The 19473-nt window shown below is 37.2% G+C and overlaps 2 long non-coding RNA genes across 2 annotated transcripts; one reads left to right on the forward strand and one right to left on the reverse strand.

The window, feature by feature from the left end:
- Positions 1-832: 832 nt before the first annotated feature.
- LOC135734097 (uncharacterized) lies at positions 833-10759 on the forward strand. Its single transcript, XR_010527154.2, has 6 exons — positions 833-1765; positions 3937-4011; positions 4168-4227; positions 5987-6025; positions 8015-8207; positions 9802-10759. It is a non-coding gene; the product is annotated as an uncharacterized lncRNA (long non-coding RNA).
- Positions 1050-9792, reverse strand: LOC135734100 (uncharacterized). Its single transcript, XR_012336293.1, has 5 exons — positions 9331-9792; positions 8085-8179; positions 7744-7779; positions 5959-6008; positions 1050-1102 (listed from the first exon to the last, which is right to left on the reverse strand). It is a non-coding gene; the product is annotated as an uncharacterized lncRNA (long non-coding RNA).
- Positions 10760-19473: the final 8714 nt, after the last annotated feature.

Here is a 19473-nt window from a genome sequence, read left to right on the forward strand (position 1 = left end):
AGGCAGTGACATCACCGCCTATAGTACATAATAGTCGATCAAAAAGCCGACGGCATATCTGTCTTAAGCTGTACTGTTGTATCTCTCCTCGTGTCTGCAGAACCTGTAAATGTAACATGAGCTTTTATTTTCACAGTTTCTCTGCCAACTGCTTTAGTCGAGCGGAGACTTTTATGCGTTACCTTGGGCTTACTTCCGCGTGTGACGTTTATCTTTCATACGCGGAGACATGCGCACATGGACAAAACCGTGAGAAAGCGGGTTAAGGTGTTTACATGCCACGCGAAATCGGCGTAATGAGCAAAAAACTACCTGTGCCGATCGGTTTTTGCTTACGCTGTTTATGGGCTTTCCCTTACAGAAAAAGCACATGCATTTCACATGTTTTTCACATGTTGTTCACATGTGGTCACATGTGACCACATGTTATCACATGTTATCACATGTGGACAACATGTGCTCACACGTGGACAATTTATGCTCACATGTGGACAATATGTGCTCACATGTGGACAATATGTGCTCACATGTGGACAATATGTGCTCACATGTGGACAATTTATGCTCACATGTGGAAAATATGTGCTCACATGTGGACAATATTACCACGTGTGAACAACATCTCACCACATGCTGCAACATAATAGCGCACATGTGGAACATGTGGAACATTATAACATAAAGCACATGTGAGAAATGTCTTATATAATGCAATAGTTTCAACATGTGGATCACATGTTACCAAACCACAAGTAGGCTAATGTTTGCGTAAACATCAACTTTCGGCTTTACTGCATCAACAAGTGTGATAATGTGTACTTTGGTTCCAATGATAAATTATATAAATACATTTAAAATCTGCATAAAGGCAATATACACACAAATGTGGTGGCAGATTTTTTTAATCTTTATTTTGACAAAATTATCTATTTACAAAAATTGACAACATATTTTTAAACAGATATTTGGTTGCTGGCAGGTGGCAATGTTGTAATAGAATAAGACTTAATATTTGGAGAAGGGTTTGCAGACATTATTGTAAGTCCTAGTTGCAATAAAGGCAATGGAAGCTCCTTTGTGTCATCACCTTGTCATCATCAACCTGGAAAAAAGCCACCCTGTTAGTTACAGTGCATTATCATGAAAAAAATATGCATTAATTGCAATCTTGCATATCCAAGGAACACAGAATTATTTGATGGCTCTGCTGTGCAAATAAGGGGTATATTGATCCGCATTTAACCAATCCCAGTGAGCATGCGCAAGCACACACGCACGCAGGCACACACGCGCACACACTCCTCTTTTTTTCTAGGCGGTTCCAATCTGTTCTGTGTACTCATCTTTTTTTTACAGTCTGTCGTATTCATTCATCCAGATCATCCAGTCAAAAGGCTTTTTCGACTTCATACGGCGCCAAAAGAACTGACAGGCTGACGATGACGTCAAAGTATCGCGAAAGCGATTCGAGGAGTCTGCTTTCAAATCGCTCTCGCGGAACTTTGACGTCTGTCAGTTGATCTGGTTTAATGTGATTCGCGCTCTTTATCCGTTGCAACTTGCTGTCTGAGGTAAATAAGAAGAGAAAGTTGAACCTTGCTCATTAAATGGATAAAAGAAAACCATGTAAGAGTTGGTTTGGATAAATATGCGAAGGACAATAAATGTTAAGTGACCCAAAGACGGTTGGTCTTGTGGACAACGAGGAACAAACCGCTTAAAGGCGGTTGGAAAGCGTTTCCAGCACAAATACTCAACGTGAACGGTAAGTGAATTTCATTTAATTCGTTTATTTAACTTTTATAGGTTTTAAGTCGCCTCATGGTAAACATGTTTATTTGATAAGTCATGTTTAACATGCTACGCAGACTGCTATTTTTAAATGTTGAGCTAACATAAATGGGAAATATAACAAAACGCGCCTTAAACTGAACTCAGACCAGCGCTTGCACAGCAGTCTGATACAGAGTCGTATAATAATAGAGTTACGACACTCACATAAGCTGTGTCCCAATTCAGGGGCTGCGACCTTCTAAGCATGCGACCTTAAATATGAGCACTCGGTCTTTCAAGGTGGCAGCCTCAGAAATCCGCGAAGAGAACTGAAATGAGACGGTCTAACCTTCGGACGACCCATAATTGGCGTCACCTGCTGCGCCTGTCAGCAGGACATAGCGGAAACGTTTCTGACTTATTAAAATAAATATGAAATCAGAAAAATATTAATTTAGTTTAGAAAATATGACACGTTGATGTAGATTAAACTATTCAACAGTATATTAAATTAAATTAATCAACCTTAGAAATATATGCATCATAAAAATAATAATATTAACACAAAACATAACTTATAATACTAAAACAGTGACAAACTTTTTTTGATAAATACACACTTTTATTTAATGAAGGTTTTAATTGTTTATTTTAGAATATCCAGCTGCCGTTGCAGACGCGCAATGAATCTTGGGATATCCTCGGCTGTTAAGGATCCATTCGTTCTATCCTTAACAGCGCGGAGAAATGAGGACGCATTTTGAGGCTTCATTCTAAGCATCCTTCTAATTGGGACGGCCTTACCAGCCTGAAGTCGCGCTGCTGTGACGCAATCGGTCTTAAAATACGTCCTTAGAAGGTCGCAGCCCCTGAATTGGGACACAGCTATAGACGTCCGTTGTAACAATGGAATGCGGAAGTAACAGCGTTTCATGTGGTGACACCGGTAGTGACGCATAGTTCCAAACGCAGCACTGAAGCCCATTCATTTCAATGGCACCTACTGGTAAATCGATGAAATTACTGTTTCTCTTTACATTTTCGGACATTTCATTAATATAGTCAACAGTGATATTTTATGAACTCTGCTGTAGGTAATAATTATCGTTAATAATAACTAGTAATTTTTTTATATTTTAATGAGTTGTGTATAATGTGTGAATAATATGGATTTAATGGTTTAATATTTTATTACTGGTGGCCATCTACTTTATACTTATCTTATTTATATATTACGAGTAACACTAGGGGGCAACAGCGACAAGCTAAATGCCTTTTAAGAAAGTCACACTGCTTCACAATGCTGCTATGTGTTTCATTGTGTTTGGTAAGTAATACGAGTGATGTATCCTCGAAAATCATGTATGATTATATTAACATTTAATGTGAATTTAAAATATGAATTTAGTGTGTTTCTGTTATGCTTCACTGTTACAAATAACCGCGTTGGCGATCTTTTTTGTGATTTTAATATAGTAAAAGTGTAGGAATTATGTTTTTAGCAGATTGATACCCATTTATATAGCCATATTTTGCTACAAAAATAAAAGATAAACTGTGTTGCTGTAGTTGGTATAGATAACCACAGTTATATTTGGGTCACAATTAACTGTTTATCTTTATTAACTGATTTACTGTATTTCCATCACTCCCTAGTAAAAAAAAACGTTATAAACACAGTAAGTTTAGTGATCAATTCCCATTACAAGCTAATATTTACCTAAAATAGGTGAAAACCTATGCAAACAGATTGACAGCCCTGCTTGGTTTGGAACTGTAGAACGTTACATGAATCACGTGACCGCGCGGCGGCGAGATCAAAGCGTTTCGTAACTCTGTTATTATATGACTCTGGTCTGATAGGACCGATCTCCGAATTGATACACGTGATAAAACCACAACCTGTGAGTAAAGTTGTAAAAAAACAATGTCGTTTGATAGCAAAAATATCTACAACAATGTATTTTTGAGGTGATTCCTTACTGACAGGAAAGTTCATCTGACAGAAATAGGGTTAAGTTAATCAGCTAACTTATTTTTAACAAATAAATGTCCTTTATTAAAAAGGAAAGTCTATAAATATTTTGATGCTTTCATTTATGTTATTATTTTATACTCTGCAAGATACTGTTGTATAATCACTTTTGCTTTACTTCAATACAGAGAGCCTTGGGTAAAAAAAGGCAGAGTACCAGTCAGTGGTTAAAGACACACAAAATGTGGACATCAAAACAAATGGTATGTTATGATATAATTGAGAGATATTGTCCTTCAAATTAAATATTTAATACATTTCCGTTGTCATGCTCTCATTTTGTCTCTTTTCTTATATCTTTTCATATATTACTCTCATGTGTCCTCTGTCCTTTTAAATGTGCTTTGGTGTTTTGTAAGGCTACATTTGCTTGTGAGGAAGATGATAACGAAGAGGATGAGACTCCTTCAAACCATAAGGTGAATATGCAACCCGGTATCACCCCAAATTAGGTACGTTTACATGCAACCAAATAATCCGTTTGTAATCATATTGATGGCTCAATCGTATTGAAAAGTCGTCATGTAAACACCTTAATCAATATGATTGAGGACGATCGGATGCAAATTGGATCGTATTGAAGTGGTGTACTCCGATCTGTGATCCGATCAGCAGGAGAAAAGTATGCATGTAAACGCGTGAATCATAGTATTTTCTAAATTGGATGCAAAAATACATTGTGCACATGCGCTGAACATTTGTGCTCCAAGTTCACGTATTATATTTACCTCTTATATCACATGATTCTCGTCACAGAAACATGCAACAACAAGGTAATGCATCACGTAACGTTAATAGGGTCACACGCTGTGCACGCAATGTACTAAATTCTGCAGTGTTTATGTGTACTTTTAAAACATTAGGCTACTTAAAGTAATTAATATAGCGTTGTGCCTTTTAAAATGTGTGTTTTCATTACCTATATCTGAAAACTTCTTAAGAACAACTTTCTAACTCAGTTTTAACTTTTATCCAGAGATAAAGCGTGAACTCGACGAGAGATGCTGTCCGCAGCGTAGCGTGGCCAAGTCCTCTGCTTTTTTTCGAGTTTAGATTTGGGCTACTGTTTAAACTGTTTCCAGCAGTTGTTTTTTCTGCGGGTTAAAGATTAAATTATTTCGTTGCTTAGTTCTTGGTATTTGGGCTGTGAATAGTCAGTGGGCTTTTGGGCTAGTTTTGAACATCCATTCGGATGGTTTTGATATGCGAGTCTGGCAACGCTGGCGGTGTGCTTGTGCAGACTGTCGGTTCGGATTCTATATAATGTACATGTAAACGAACATTTAAATCAGATTGCAGTGTTTAGGGTGCATGTAAACTGTATCGTCGTAACTTTCAATCGTATTAAATTCAGTCGGATTGAGAAAATTTTGTGCATGTAAACAGAGCCATTGTGTAATAGACAGTTTGGTCCACTAGAGCACGGTTTTTTCAAACTGGGGTCCCTCAGGTTGTGGTCTAATGTACGTTAACACTGCTGCCGACTTGAGCTTCCAAAAAAGCTCAGGCCGCCTGGTCAAGGACATTTGTCAATAAGTACGCGGAAGCTTGTTGAAGCTTTGGCCGCTCTGAAGTCTTTGTCACCATGAAATGTTTCTTCGGAATCAGCTAGCGAAGAATGTCTAGGCTATATTCTGATTGGTTGCTGGTGTTTTGCTGCTGCTTGCCGCTGAACCCCGTCATACCTCATTACCATAAATTTGAGCTTCTTTCAACTTTTTGATTGATGCTCTGGTCGCTCAAAACGCAACGCCGATGGATTTGACGCTCCTTGCAGCTGATAGAAGTCAGCTTTCATTGTAAATGAATGACTTCCGGTAACTTTGGAAGCTCAAGTCGGCGGCGGTGTGAACGTACAGTAAGAGATTCCCCAGCAAATTTCAAGGGAAAAGACAAATCAAAAATGGTAAACGTATACACAGTAGTAGCAAAGTATTTGAGTTTGTAAAAAAATTGCTGAAAACATAATTACAATGTTTCTTTACAAAATATGGATAAAAACTTTAGGAAACGGGTCTCTCGCTAAAACTTTATCATATGGGGTACTAGCTATCATACCGTTAAAAAACTCCTGCACTAGCAATACCTGGGTTTGTAAACAGCTGATAGATGTGCAATTTTTCATAATCATTATTTAAAATACTGCTGACCTCAACACTCCATACACTTCTTTTTCAGATAGTGGATGATTCACACTCAACTGCAAAGCAATGAAAGGTAAGCCAAATAAAACAGAACCTGTTTTGTTTACATTCACTTGCTTAAAGGGATAGTTCACCCAAAAATAAAATTAGGGAAATTGACCCACTCTCCTGTTGTTACAAACTTGCGTCATTTATTTGTGCTGATGAACACAAATGAAGATATTTTGAGTAATGTTTGTAACCAAACTGATCAGAGGCCCCATTGACTTCCATAATAGGAAAAAGAATACTAGAAGTCAATGGGGCCTCTGATCAGTCTGGTTACAAACATTACTCAAAATATCTTCCTTTGTGTTCATCAGAACAAAGAAATGTATCCAGGTTTGTAACAACATTAAAGTGAGTAAATTATGACCATTTTGGGGGGAACTATCCCTTTAATTTAGAGGTGCCCAAACTAGGGCCAATGACCTTTAATTTGGCATGTCATGCCACGTGAGATAAGGAAACATCATTGACGCAGATGTTCATATTTCTAATTAAACAGTTTTTAAAATGTAATTTTTTTTGTTTTATTTGTACATTACAAAAATGTAAATTGAAATTAAATGCAAGGAATTAAAATGAATACATTTATTTTTAATGTACATGGATACTTGAAGGTGTGCATCACGAAACTCAACGAACTCAGGTACCCTGCACTATAGGCTAATAATGGGGAGGTCGAGGGAGTGGCACACAGACAAAGGAAAATGTAAATGTAAAAATGATTGGCAAAATTATTTTCTCAGTTACCTTTGAAAATAAAACTGTATTAGTTATGCATAAACAGTAGTGCTGTGTTCAAAATATTGATACGAAGATACATCGTCATGAACGCCTGACGATGCGCGCATATATACCTCACCTTCCGTATCGATTCGGATGCACTTTTGAAGGTAGCATGACGAATCGCTGTTGATCGAAAATACGCATATGACTCGTGGAATATGTAGAGTTAAAGTTAAAGGGCACACGGGTCTGCACAACTTGCAAACTTCTATTAAATACAGTAGTATTAGGTTTGACTGCATGTGTATACATATATTCATAGATATAGAATAATTAAATGAGAGACAAATATAATGCTTAGAGTAAGGCACTATATTTGTAAATCTGCTTTAAAAAAAACTTTATTTAAGTATTACTTAAAGTATTTCTACGAATTACCCCAAAAGCTAATAAATGAATGTCAAACACACAACAGTTACAACACTGCTTATTCAATGTATAATAAACAGATAATAATAATAATAATGTAACTAAATTCTGAACAAAATGTAATTCAAAATATTATAGTATTGTGATGTGCATCGTATCGTGGCCTTGTATCTGGATATGTACCGTATCGGGAAATTGTTGGCAACAAAGTAATGTTTGCTTATTTATTTTTTAAATATTAGAAATGTATAAATTAGGAGAATCAGGGCAACTTTAATTTTAATATATAACACAGCAACATTTACTTTAAACTCTCGGCTCTTAGTCAGGTTGGATTTTTGGCCCTTGGTAGAAAAAAGTTTGGGCACCCCTGCTTTAATGTGCAAAAAAGTATATTTTAGACAGGCAGTAAAAGTTAAGAGAAAACAAAACACAATTCTTTGTTTGTCTCTTAGTTGTACTGAGCAAAATTAAAGAAGCATAGGTTTTGTTCTTATTACTTTCAGGGCAACAAAAGATTCTACAAAGTTCTCCAGGCCTTTTAAGGGCAAAGTCCACCCTTACAAGAAAATTCTGTTGTCATTTACTCACCCTTATGTCGTTTCAATTCCATACACTTATGTTACTCTGTGGAACACAAAGAAAGGTATTTCTATAATACCTAGTAATATAAACAGATTGAAAGATGAACAGAATGTAAGGTTTTACTCACAATATTGAAGATTGACATATTGGTAAATTGGTAAATAATGTTTATTTTGGGGTCATCTGTCCCTTTAGTTGTTACACTATTGTATTTAAAATATTTTTCCAAGGTGGGCTGGCCTGTTAATATAGGATTATGTTTTTTTTATCTTTACAGAACACATCTGTCACTAAATTGAACCCAGTCACCTTGGATTATGCCCAAAAGTGTATTACAAGAAACTCACCAGAACTGTGATGGACTCCATTTCCACCTTAGAAAAAATGACAACATGCTCCGTCACAGGGAAAAAAGGGACCACTGGTGAACAAAGACAGAGTCCTGACAGAGAAAGTGAAGCTAGTAATAGGTAAGGATGTTACAATATTGTGAGTTTTGGGCAAATTATAGTTTACCAACTTGTTTACACAAATATTATTCTTTTTAACTATTACATTCCTATTCTAATGTTGCTTTTCCATTGCATAGTAGGGCTGTCACTTTTGAGAAAAATCAAATTCGAACGGTTTCGAATATCATGCAATGTATCCGAATATATTAGAATATCTAGCAACCCATGGCATTTTAAGAACCGGATGGTTTATTTATAGTTCGAATACGGATATTTCACGTCATGTTCGAATGCATATTCGAATATCGAATAAAAAGTGACAGCCCTATTGCATAGTACCCCACGGTTTGGTTTAGTTTGGATCGGGTCTGCTTACTTTTTGGAGCTTTTCCATTGGGTGCTGTACATAGTACCCGATACTTTTTTTCGTACCACCTCGGTTGGGGTTCAAAGCGACCCGAGCTGATACCAAACGTGATGCGAAAACACTGTAGATCACTGATTGGTCTGAGAAAATCGCGTCATCCTATAATGTAGATTAGCTTTACCTGTGCTAGCTTGCGCTGTCTCGAGCAAACATGTTGTCATCTGTGCTCTGCTATAAGTTCCCAAACTCCCTTTTAGCTATGAAAAACATCCACAAGTTGAGAATCAGGAACACCATAACAGTTTTTTCCAAACTTGCAGTTTTTGGCAGAACATTCACATCGAGCACTTCAGCATTATATGCTTAAATGCAACTTCATTGAGGCTCAGCGGAGCACCGTCGACTGACGCCGCGGTGTTTGAACAGAAACTGTCATGTGAGACAGAGGTAACGTTAGTGATAAACGCGATGTGCAAACATCTATTTGTGGTGGCCAATTTTAATTTTGTGGCGGACTGAGAAAATAATAAATGTATGGAAATGTACAATGATGCTCTCACTTGTATGATGTCACAGTCTGCAGCGCAAATATAACGACACCCCTATAATCCCTCCCACTAGGAAGTGATACTAAACTCGATGGAAAAGCTAACCACGCCAAAGTGAGGTGAGCTGACCCGACCCAAACTAAACTAAACCGTGGGGTACTATGCAATGGAAAAGCGCCATAAGTGCAGAGTAAGATCATACACCAATACAAATAACAATACTTACTAGGGTTGGGTATGAAGAATCAGTTTCATTTTAGAACCGATTAAAACTTTAAAGAACCGGGGATTCGTTACGATGCACGCATTTTGATTCTTTTGATCGATTCCTGACTTTTCTCATGCATTCTCGCATGGTGAAACAGTAGTGAGCATTTTATTGTTGTATCTACCTGTATATGCCAGGACCTGCGACAAGAACAGGTGTTTCATTATGCACATGCATAGTTCATCATAATCAATATTTAAAAGTTGTAATGCTAACCAAATGCTGCCATAACCACAAAAAATAAATAAACCCACACGATCATGGTTTCATAATCGATCGTCGATGCCACATTCGAGTGGCCATTCCTACAAAGACCATACAACTAAAAACAGCTAATCCTGAAATTCAAAAAGAAAAAGTAAATGCTATCGAGAGAGACTGATGCTTGTACTGCTCTAATCTTCTTTTTTTTTTTTTATCCTAAAACAGGGAGCCTGCTGGAAGAGAATCTGAGGACTGATGCACATATAACAATGGACATGCATAAAGACACATCTCTATCAATGGACATGCATAAAGACACATCTCTCTCTCCCTCTCTCTCTCTCTCTCTCTCTCTCTCTCTCTCTCTCTCTCTCTCTCTCTCTCCCACATACACACACACTCAGATATACAGTTGTTGTTGTATGGACAGCATTTTATTGATACTTGTTTTTTTATGAATATGTTTGGATACTTCTTATAATTTTCTGTATGTTTGCAAATAAATTCTCCATTTGAATCAGTTTTTCCTTACAGTAAAATGTGTCTTATGTCAAAGTCACATCATGGTGCCTTTATTTTATATCACCGACATCTTAGCAAGATTATAGCTTACCCTTGGGGTCAAAGGGAGTTTGAGTCCTGGGTTATGATAAGCAATTGTATGGCCTACTTTATATACTTTAACTCTCAAGTTCACATGTAAAAAAATACGTGATCACATGAGAAACCCATGTGATCACATGTGCATAATGTGATGACAATTTTTTTGTGCTTCACATGGAAATTCACATGTGATTCACACAAAAGTGTTCCAAAAGCACACATGTTCTGCATGTGATTCTAACATGTTTTCATGTGTCACATGTGATTTTAACATGTTTTCACACAATAAATTTCACATGTGAAATATGTGCTTTTGGAACATTTTTGTGTGAATCCCATGTGAAACACATGTGATCACATGTGCATAATGTGGTGACCATTTTTTTTTACATGTGCCACATGTGATCCACTAATTTCACATGTGTTTCACATGGGATTCACACAAAAATGTTCCAAAAGCACACATTTCACATGTGAAATTGAAAGGGAATTTGCATGTGTTTCACATGTGAATTTGCATGTGCTTCACATGTGAGCCCATGTGTTTTACATGTGAGCCCATGTGTTTTACATGTGAGCCCATGTGTTTCACATGTGAATTTGCATGTGTTTCACATGTGAATTTGCATGTGTTTCACATGTGAATTTGCATGTGTTTCACATGTGAATTTGCATGTGTTTCACATGTGAAATTGCATGTGTTTCACATGTGAATTTGCATGTGTTTCACATGTGAATTTGCATGTGTTTCACATGAGAATTTGCATGTGTTTCACATGTGAATTTGCATGTGTTTCACATGAGAATCTGCATGTGTTTCACATGTGAATCTGCATGTGTTTCACATGGGATTTTGCATGTGTTTCACATGTGATCTCATGTGTTTCACATGGGAATTCACATGTGATTCACACAAAAGTGTTCCAAAAGCACACATTTCCCATGTGCAAAACACATGTTCTACATGTGATTTTAACATGTTTTCATGTGTCACATGTGATTTTAACATGTGTTCACACATTAAATTTCACATGTGCAAAATCACACACATGTGATCACATGTGGCCACATGTGTATTGCACATGTGGCCACATGTGTATTGCACATGTGAGCATGTGTATTGCACATGTGCCCACATGTGTATTGCACATGTTAGCAGATGTGTTCTGCACATGTGAGCACATGTGTTTTGCACATGTGAAATACATGTGCTTTTTCTGTAAGGGTTCCCCGATTAAAGAAAACCGCTTTACGCGTTTACATGACCCCACGTGTTATCAGTTTATTAAGCATAATCGGCGTAAGACTGTGCATGTAAACGCACTCACTGTATACTATAGCCTATATAGACAGTGCAGGTCTATAGATTATAAATGTGACTGATGTTATAATGTTAATAACTTCTATAAGATAGGCACTTTTACTGCTTCTGCTTTCTATTTCTCTTTTGCCGATTAAAAAAAGCTTAATCCACTTATTATTTCAGATTTAAAAGTCTACTTGCTGTCCCGATGACAGACTTTACATTACAGCTTTGCGTTTTTTATATCCTGAGTCAGCTAGAGCTTTGCTCATTCAGTATTAGCACTGCTTTTTGCTACAATCTCTGTGCAAACTGTTTAGATTTTAGTAAAGATATTGTTTATTAATAGTAAGATTATTAAAAAATGGGATAAAGAAAATGAAGCGGCGCGTGGTCGTGACAAGAGCCAGTTGCTATCGCCATAGAAACCGGAGGCACGCTAAAACAGCACTCGAGCTTTAGCGTGGTAGCGCTCACGGCCGTTCTCCGATCGACTCGGGTTTTACACACAATATTAATCAGACTTGGGACCCGAAGTAATGAACTAGGACCGACCCGGACCCATCTGACCATTTAAAATATAAACCCGGAACCGTACGGGTCCCGCGTCCTTAGTGAAGAAAGACCTCTAATGGTAAAACTCTGCTCAAGTTCAGAAACATGAAAGGATACAATGTGACACTGAGGTTGCTTCGCGTCGCGCCCAATTTATTGAGAAACAGAGAGCACGTGAACGGACACTCAACCGGAGAGACACAACGTGCTTGCACGCAAAATGAAGCCAACTTAGATGCTATAAACACATATGCACATAAGCATATGCGACCATTTTGGTCGCAGTGTGTTCCCTGGCTGCTCAGTATGTGCTGCTGCAGTTGATCCAGTTTGCCGCGCTGGATGATGAGTTGATGACACGTGCATCATCTTCACGGTCACCCGACCCCCACCTCTCTCTCGCGCTCTCTCTCTCGCGCTCTCTCTTTCGCGCACTCTCTCTCTCTCTCTCTCTCTCTCCAAAACACGGGTCATCCAGTCGAGTTCAGAAAATACGGGAATTCGTAAAGTGATTTTTTTTACCTGGGCGGGTCGCAATTTACCTGGGCGCAGCGCCCAAGTAGAGCCTATGTATGGGAAACACTGGGTCACAACTTTGTTTTTAGCATTGCAGCACCATTGTACAGAATTTTATTTGTAATTTAATATTGGGGCGTACGTCTCAACTGTAATGTCACTGTTGGTTTTATTTTGAGATTGGCCTGTTTTTCCGGCAGTCTTTGGCATGCACAAGGTTTACAAGAAGCAGGAAACAATAGTGGCGGGACTTGTCAACTTTGTTCATGTCCACTTCCGAGTTAGTTATCTAACATCCTGTTAGGCAGTGGTGGAATGTAAGTTAACAAAGTACAAATATGCCGTTACTGTATTTAAGTAAAATTTCCATGTATTTGTAATTTACTAAAGTAGAATCTATAGTGCATACTTTTCACTTACATTTTTCAACAAATTATCTGTATTTTTACTTTACTACATTTTTACAACACTATCGTTCCTTTATGCACCTTTCTCAACAACTTTTCTGTTCAATCTGGACCAGCAGAACTGGCATGCACAAAGATCGCTGAAAGCGGAAGTACTGCTTGTCATATAATTAATATAGCCTGACTTGTTAGAATTTTATAAAAACAAAAAATGTAAACATTGTTAATTCTTATTAAGTATCAACATTCATAGCTAAAAGTGATATTTCTAGCAATTAATAGTCTGCCTCGTTGACAACTCTATCAAAATAATGTTTTAATGATTGTGATTTAATGATCTAACACAACCAGAAACAACTGTGCAGTCTTACTTGTGAAAGGTAATTCCCAGAGACTAGTTTGAGGTGTGTGATAGTTTGTACACCTCCAAATTGCACAGGATGGATACATTTTACCTCCAGTTGTTATGAGATTAATGGAGAAGTTACCACCACTAATATGGCGGCACTGTTGACCCATGATCCAGCAGCTAACTCGCAAGTATAGTTATTTCTTTAATGTCTATGCTCTTGCCTCCACAGTTCGATTGTCCTGTTGTGATTTATTGTGCTGCGATAAGTCGTTTTTCCCACCATGTCCAAAACAAATCAGCGCAACATACTTGTTAAGCATGGGAGTTGCCAATGTTGATTTGCAGTAAGTAAGAATCTAAACTCATCCATCCAGCTGTTAAATTTGCAGCTATATATACAGTATATTTTGTCGCTGTAGCACCACCTGAGCAGCTTTGATGCTAAAAGTGATGCTTTCGTTTTTACAGCTCTATAATTATATAATTATAATAAGTAGCAAGTATGTATAATAAGTATGTAAATCACTGATTAAGAAAATAAAGATTAATTATTTGAGGATTTATTCGAGGAAAACTGTTCTTCAGCAACCTCCCAATGCCTCCTATGTTTCATTCTAGGAAACCCTAACCAGCGAACTTCAGTAAGACGGACAATTTAATATAGCCTAACTCTAATACGCATAACAATTTAATAAAAAAATAAAAACATGTTAACAATGGTAATTCTCATTAAGTATCAACATTCATGGCTACATAGCGATATTGCTAGCTATTAGTCTGCCTCCATTTGCCAGCTCTCAAAATAATGTTACACTTACCTAACACAACCAGAAACAACTGTTTAGTCTTACTTGTGAAAGGTAATTCCTGAGACTCTTTTTGAGGTGTGTGAAGGTTTGTACACCTCCAAACTGCACACGACGGAGCCACTGTGGCATTTACCTCTAGTTGTTATGATATTAACGAAAACGTTGCAACCACTAATTCGGCAGCGTCATTGACCCGCAATCCAGCAGCAAATGCGCGGTCTAGTTATTCAATTTCCCCGTCTACCTGCGCAGATATCAACAGCGCTACCAAGTTGTAGGTTGCCAGGTTGCGGTCAAAAATGGGTTCAAATTGTATGATGTGTCTATTGTGTGAGTTACAAAATGGGAGGGGGCGGGAAATAAGTGTGAAATACGGGAGACTCCTGGGAAAAAACTCAGAAGAACTGAAACTGAATGAAATCGCCTACCAACCTTCGTTTTATACCTGGATCTCCGGGCAGAGTCACGGTATGTAAATTTCATTTGTATTTCCTTTGCCAAATTTTATTAGCCTTTTTTATAGATAATCAGAGTGATTGGTCTCCCAATGTTGAACCTCTAGTGACAAAAGGGAAACACTGATATTATTGCCATTCGCTGCTTTTGTCCGACAGACAAACCACAGAGTATATTTAAACCTTATGCTTGCAAAGTAATTTTGAAGTAGTTCTTTGGAATTGTCTCTCAAGGCCCCACTGTAAGCTGATCTTGGGTCATTAAAGCAATGTCAAGCCATGAAAGTTTTCAGTTTATAGACTCAAGAAAACTGAAGTAACTTGTACCTCATAGCCTCATGTACAGAGAGCATACTGTTACAGTAATTTATGCTAGCTTGAATGACTCACCGAAGGTAACGTTTATGCATTCTGGTTTTTGCTTTCTAATGATGGAGTGAATGGAGTGCTGTCCAGTTTACGGAAACAGTATACATTTCTATGGTCATTCCCAATCCCGACCGCCTCCAGGTGACACAGAAGTTTCATTTCTACTCAACATATTTTACTTGAGTTAAAAACACTGAACATGTCTTTAAGTCATTTACATTATAAGGTTGCCTATGGCCTGAATGTTATCTATTTAAAACATACTTTAAGTAGAGCCCTGTTCTGGCTGTTTTCCCAATCCCACACTGTAAAAAAAATCCGTAGAAATTACAATGATATTGCAGCTGGGTTGCCGGTAATTTACCGTAGATTTACATTTATGTTATTTACTGGCAAGAGTTTGTTCAAAGTTAAATAAATTTTAAATATTAACAAGTCTTTATCTTTACAGAATAAAACTATACAATAACAGCCTCATGCAAAGCATTCTGGGAACCAGAAATCATCAGCAACCTTTTTCTGTTTTTTGCTTCAGATTTTGTTTCCCAGAATGTTTTGCTTGATGCTGTTTTTTTAGTTTTACTCTGTAAAGACAAAGACTTGTAAATGTTTAATGTTTATTTAATTTTGAACAAAATATTGCCAATTAAAAAACATACATTTAAATCTACGGTAAATTACCGGCAACCCAGCTGCAATTTCTACAGAATTTTTTTACAGTGCACCCGCTCATGCGCAAACATTCAGACACGGACACAACCCTCATGCGCATTTGATGGATAAATCCTCTGTGCTCTCTTGGATGTTTGCTGACTGGCACTGTCAAAACATCACAACATGAAGTCTCTGTGTTATTCTGGTCTCCAGATACACAGTAGCTCAGGTTCCAACCTTTTTTTAGAAACATTACATAACTCCTCTACAAGTTTGAACTCAGGTATCATTTATATCTATAGTACAAATGATGCAAGATGAATTCTGCTCTAATGCTCAATATTCAATTTATGTATTCATTTTTTTTTCAATAAAATTTTATTTATATAGCGCTTTTCACAATTGTTTCAAAGCAGCTTTACATTAATAGATGCAGGAGAAAATCATAAAACATAAAACACAAGCAGCAGAATATAGCGGTTAAGATTAACTGTACTAGCGAGTAGAGTAATAATGTAACAAAAACCTTAGGAGAAAAACCATGCGGAAAGTTCCTAGGAGGGGAAAAACCCCTTGGGAGAGAGCCGGACATAGCTGATTCTATAAAGAATATATTATATAGTAGGTAAATATTTTTACAATTTTGATGGGGATTAAAACATGATATATATGCAGATATACACAGATAAGTAGATTAGATGGGGGCAGCTGGTGGTCGTTGGTCTGACATCGGCTGGGCATCACGTTGAAGGAAGGCCAGTAGATCAGTGGCGTGATGACCTCCACGGCAGCCGGAACTGGGTCTGTTAGTCCCATTGTCCTTCGGGAAACGAGACAGGGAAAAAGAAACAAAATCCTATTAGCGTAGGAGCCGTTCACATGTTATGCAAGTGTCACAAAGTATTGACAAGCAAACTATTGCGAGATAAGTATATTTACTAGACAAATGATGTGAATGCTTTAAGTAGAAATGTCTTTAGTTTAGACTTAAATTGATTGACTGTGTCTGATTCCCGAACGTTTTTTGACAAATCATTTCAGAGCTTAGGGGCTAGCCGCTAAGTAGGAAAAGGATTCCACAATATTGTGATGGATCTGCCCTGTAAACTACTGCTATCAGGGTAAGATGTTGAAGCATCTTTAGCAAACATGCCTTAGAAAAAAGACATTACTGGTGCATATATTGAGACACCTCAGTGGTACATATTTTAAGATCTGTCACTGCAAATTAGTTTTGATTGAGAAGCTCAAACACGTGTTAAGCCTTGTCTGTGAAACTGTGATAGTTATTGTTCTCATTGATGTCATTCACAAGTATATAGCAACACACATCAGTGTTAGAGGTCTGATGGAGATCAAGTTCAGTGTGGTTTTAGTTTCAGTTCTGTGATATTAGTGTGTGAAAAACAGCATTTGTTCATCAGCTTCTTATAGACGTTTCTATTTTTTTCTATTTATTTTTATTTATTTATTTATTTATTTATGCTCCATTTATTGCTGTATGAAAAAGTTAAACAACAAAATATTTGTGTAGAAATGTAAGTCTGTGATGCTTAATTTGTAGATTATATCTAAAATAGTCCTGTAGTACATGTTGTGGTAGAGCAGTGGATCTTAGTTTTTCTCAAGCCCCTCCTATGTTCACATTAATTTATAGGCCCCCTCACAACCCAGTAAAGAACTCCATAACTTGACATAACTAGAATTATGAATGTTTGTTTAAAATAACCAATCAAAGAAAAACATATTGATAAAAAAATCTGTTTAAATAAATTAATATTTTTATTTTAATGCGTGTATAGTAGATCTTTGATAAACAATTTCAAACCATTGTGAGGCCCCCTAGTGGACCCCTACCCCCAGTTAAAAAAACTGTTAATGAGGAAGTCTTGAGGTTTTAACACAAAGTGTTTGATGTTTAAGTGTCAGTCATCAGTAGATCAGTATGGAGTTGATTTCTCTTCCTCTAGTTCTCTGTGAGTATTATCTTCTCTCTATGGATTTGACTACACATCAATTACTGTCACATTGTCTAATGGATCAAGGCATTTACTGCTCCTGTATTTTTACTAAATCTTTTCATGTTGCTCCTAGAGTTTAAATCTTTGTTTGTGTGTGGGTGGGGGGCAATTATCACATTGTGGGGACCAATTGATAGGAATACCAGAATTTTTTTACCTCGTAGGGACATTTATAGGTCTTCAAGAGCATTGTAGAGTCTGTAGCTGTGATGAGGCTTATTTTACCATAGTAAATAGGTTTGTGAAAAGATATACTTGCTAACAAAGTCTTTATCGAAAGTCCCTTCGGAAAATAAATTATGATTTTATTGTAGTAAAACCTTATTTTAGGAAGATTAATTACCATTTGTATTCAGATGCGTAGCCAGGACATTCTTTTTTCGGGGGGGGGGGGGGGGGGATGCAGCCTGGGCCAGTATTTTATTTGGTGTGGCACTTGATTGTCACTTAATATTGACCTACGCTCATTACCCAGCATTTTTTTTTAAGAGCATACTGGATATGTGTCATAAAAATTTGCGTAAGATTTTATTGAACAATTTTTTTATTAACATAATCACAATTAGATTTAAAATCACTGTAATGTATTACTTGTATAGCCTTTTTCTATGAAAGAATATAAAAACAACTTAATTTTTGCGCTTGCTCACAGCATTCCCACAGCTGCTATGTTGCTGATGATGGCCAGGATTTCTCATTGGCCGTTTCCAATCCTCGCATTTGCAAGCTGCATACATCATAAAGACTGTCCTATTATCAACTATAAATTTCTATTATACTTAATTAATCGTTAATTGTTGCAATATGCGTATGACCTGTGAATGTAATGCTCAGTTAACTAAAATAAACCAGGCTTGCCCCCCCCTGGCCACCACAGACCTCCGCCCCTGTTTGTATTACTATAGTGGTGCTGGTCATATAATTCGAATATCGTCAAAAAGTTTTTTTATTTCCATTAATTCCATTAAAAAGATGAAACTTATATATTATATTCATTCATTACACACTAACTGATACATTTCAAATGTTTATTTATTTAAATTTTGATTATTATAACTGACAACTAAGGAAAAACTCAAATTCATTATCTCATATCGCATCTTCCCCTTCACAATAACCCATAGATTTTCTAAGGGGTTAAGGTCAGGCGAGTTTGCTGGCCAATAAAGAACAGGATACCATGGTCCTTAAAACCAGATACTGGTAGCTTTGGCACTGTGTGCAGGTTGGAAAGTCCTGTTGGAGAATGAAATCTGCATCTTCATAAAGTTAGTCAGCAGCAGGAAGCATGAAGTGCTCTAAAACTTCCTGGTATACGGAAAACAGAAGTATATCAATATCAGAAAACATAGTGGACCAACACCAGCAGATGACATGGCACCCTAAACCATCACTGACTGTGGAAACTTTAAGCAACGTGGATTTTGCGCCTCTCCTCTCTTCCTCCAGACTCTGGGACCCTGATTTACAAAGGAAATGCAAAATTTACTTTCATCAGACAACAGAGTGAACTTTGGATCACTTTCAGAGTGAACATTGGATCACTCAGCAGCAGTCCAGAAGCAAGCTGCTTCTGACACTGTTGTTCAAGAAAGGCTTGACAAAGAAATGCGACAGCTGAAACCCATGTCTTGCATAAATCTGTGCGTAGTGGTTCTTGAAGCACTGACTCCAGCTGCAGTCCACTCTTTGTGATTCTCCCTCATTTTTTGAATGGGTTTTGTTTCACAATCCTCTACAGTATGCAGTTAACACTATTGCTTGTACACTTTTTCTACCACATCTTTTCCTTCCTTTCGCCTCTCTATTAATGTGCTTGGACACAGAGATAGCCTCTTTTGCAATGACCTGTG

Source organism: Paramisgurnus dabryanus, chromosome 3, assembly GCF_030506205.2.
Source record: "Paramisgurnus dabryanus chromosome 3, PD_genome_1.1, whole genome shotgun sequence".
Taxonomy (NCBI): domain Eukaryota; kingdom Metazoa; phylum Chordata; class Actinopteri; order Cypriniformes; family Cobitidae; genus Paramisgurnus; species Paramisgurnus dabryanus.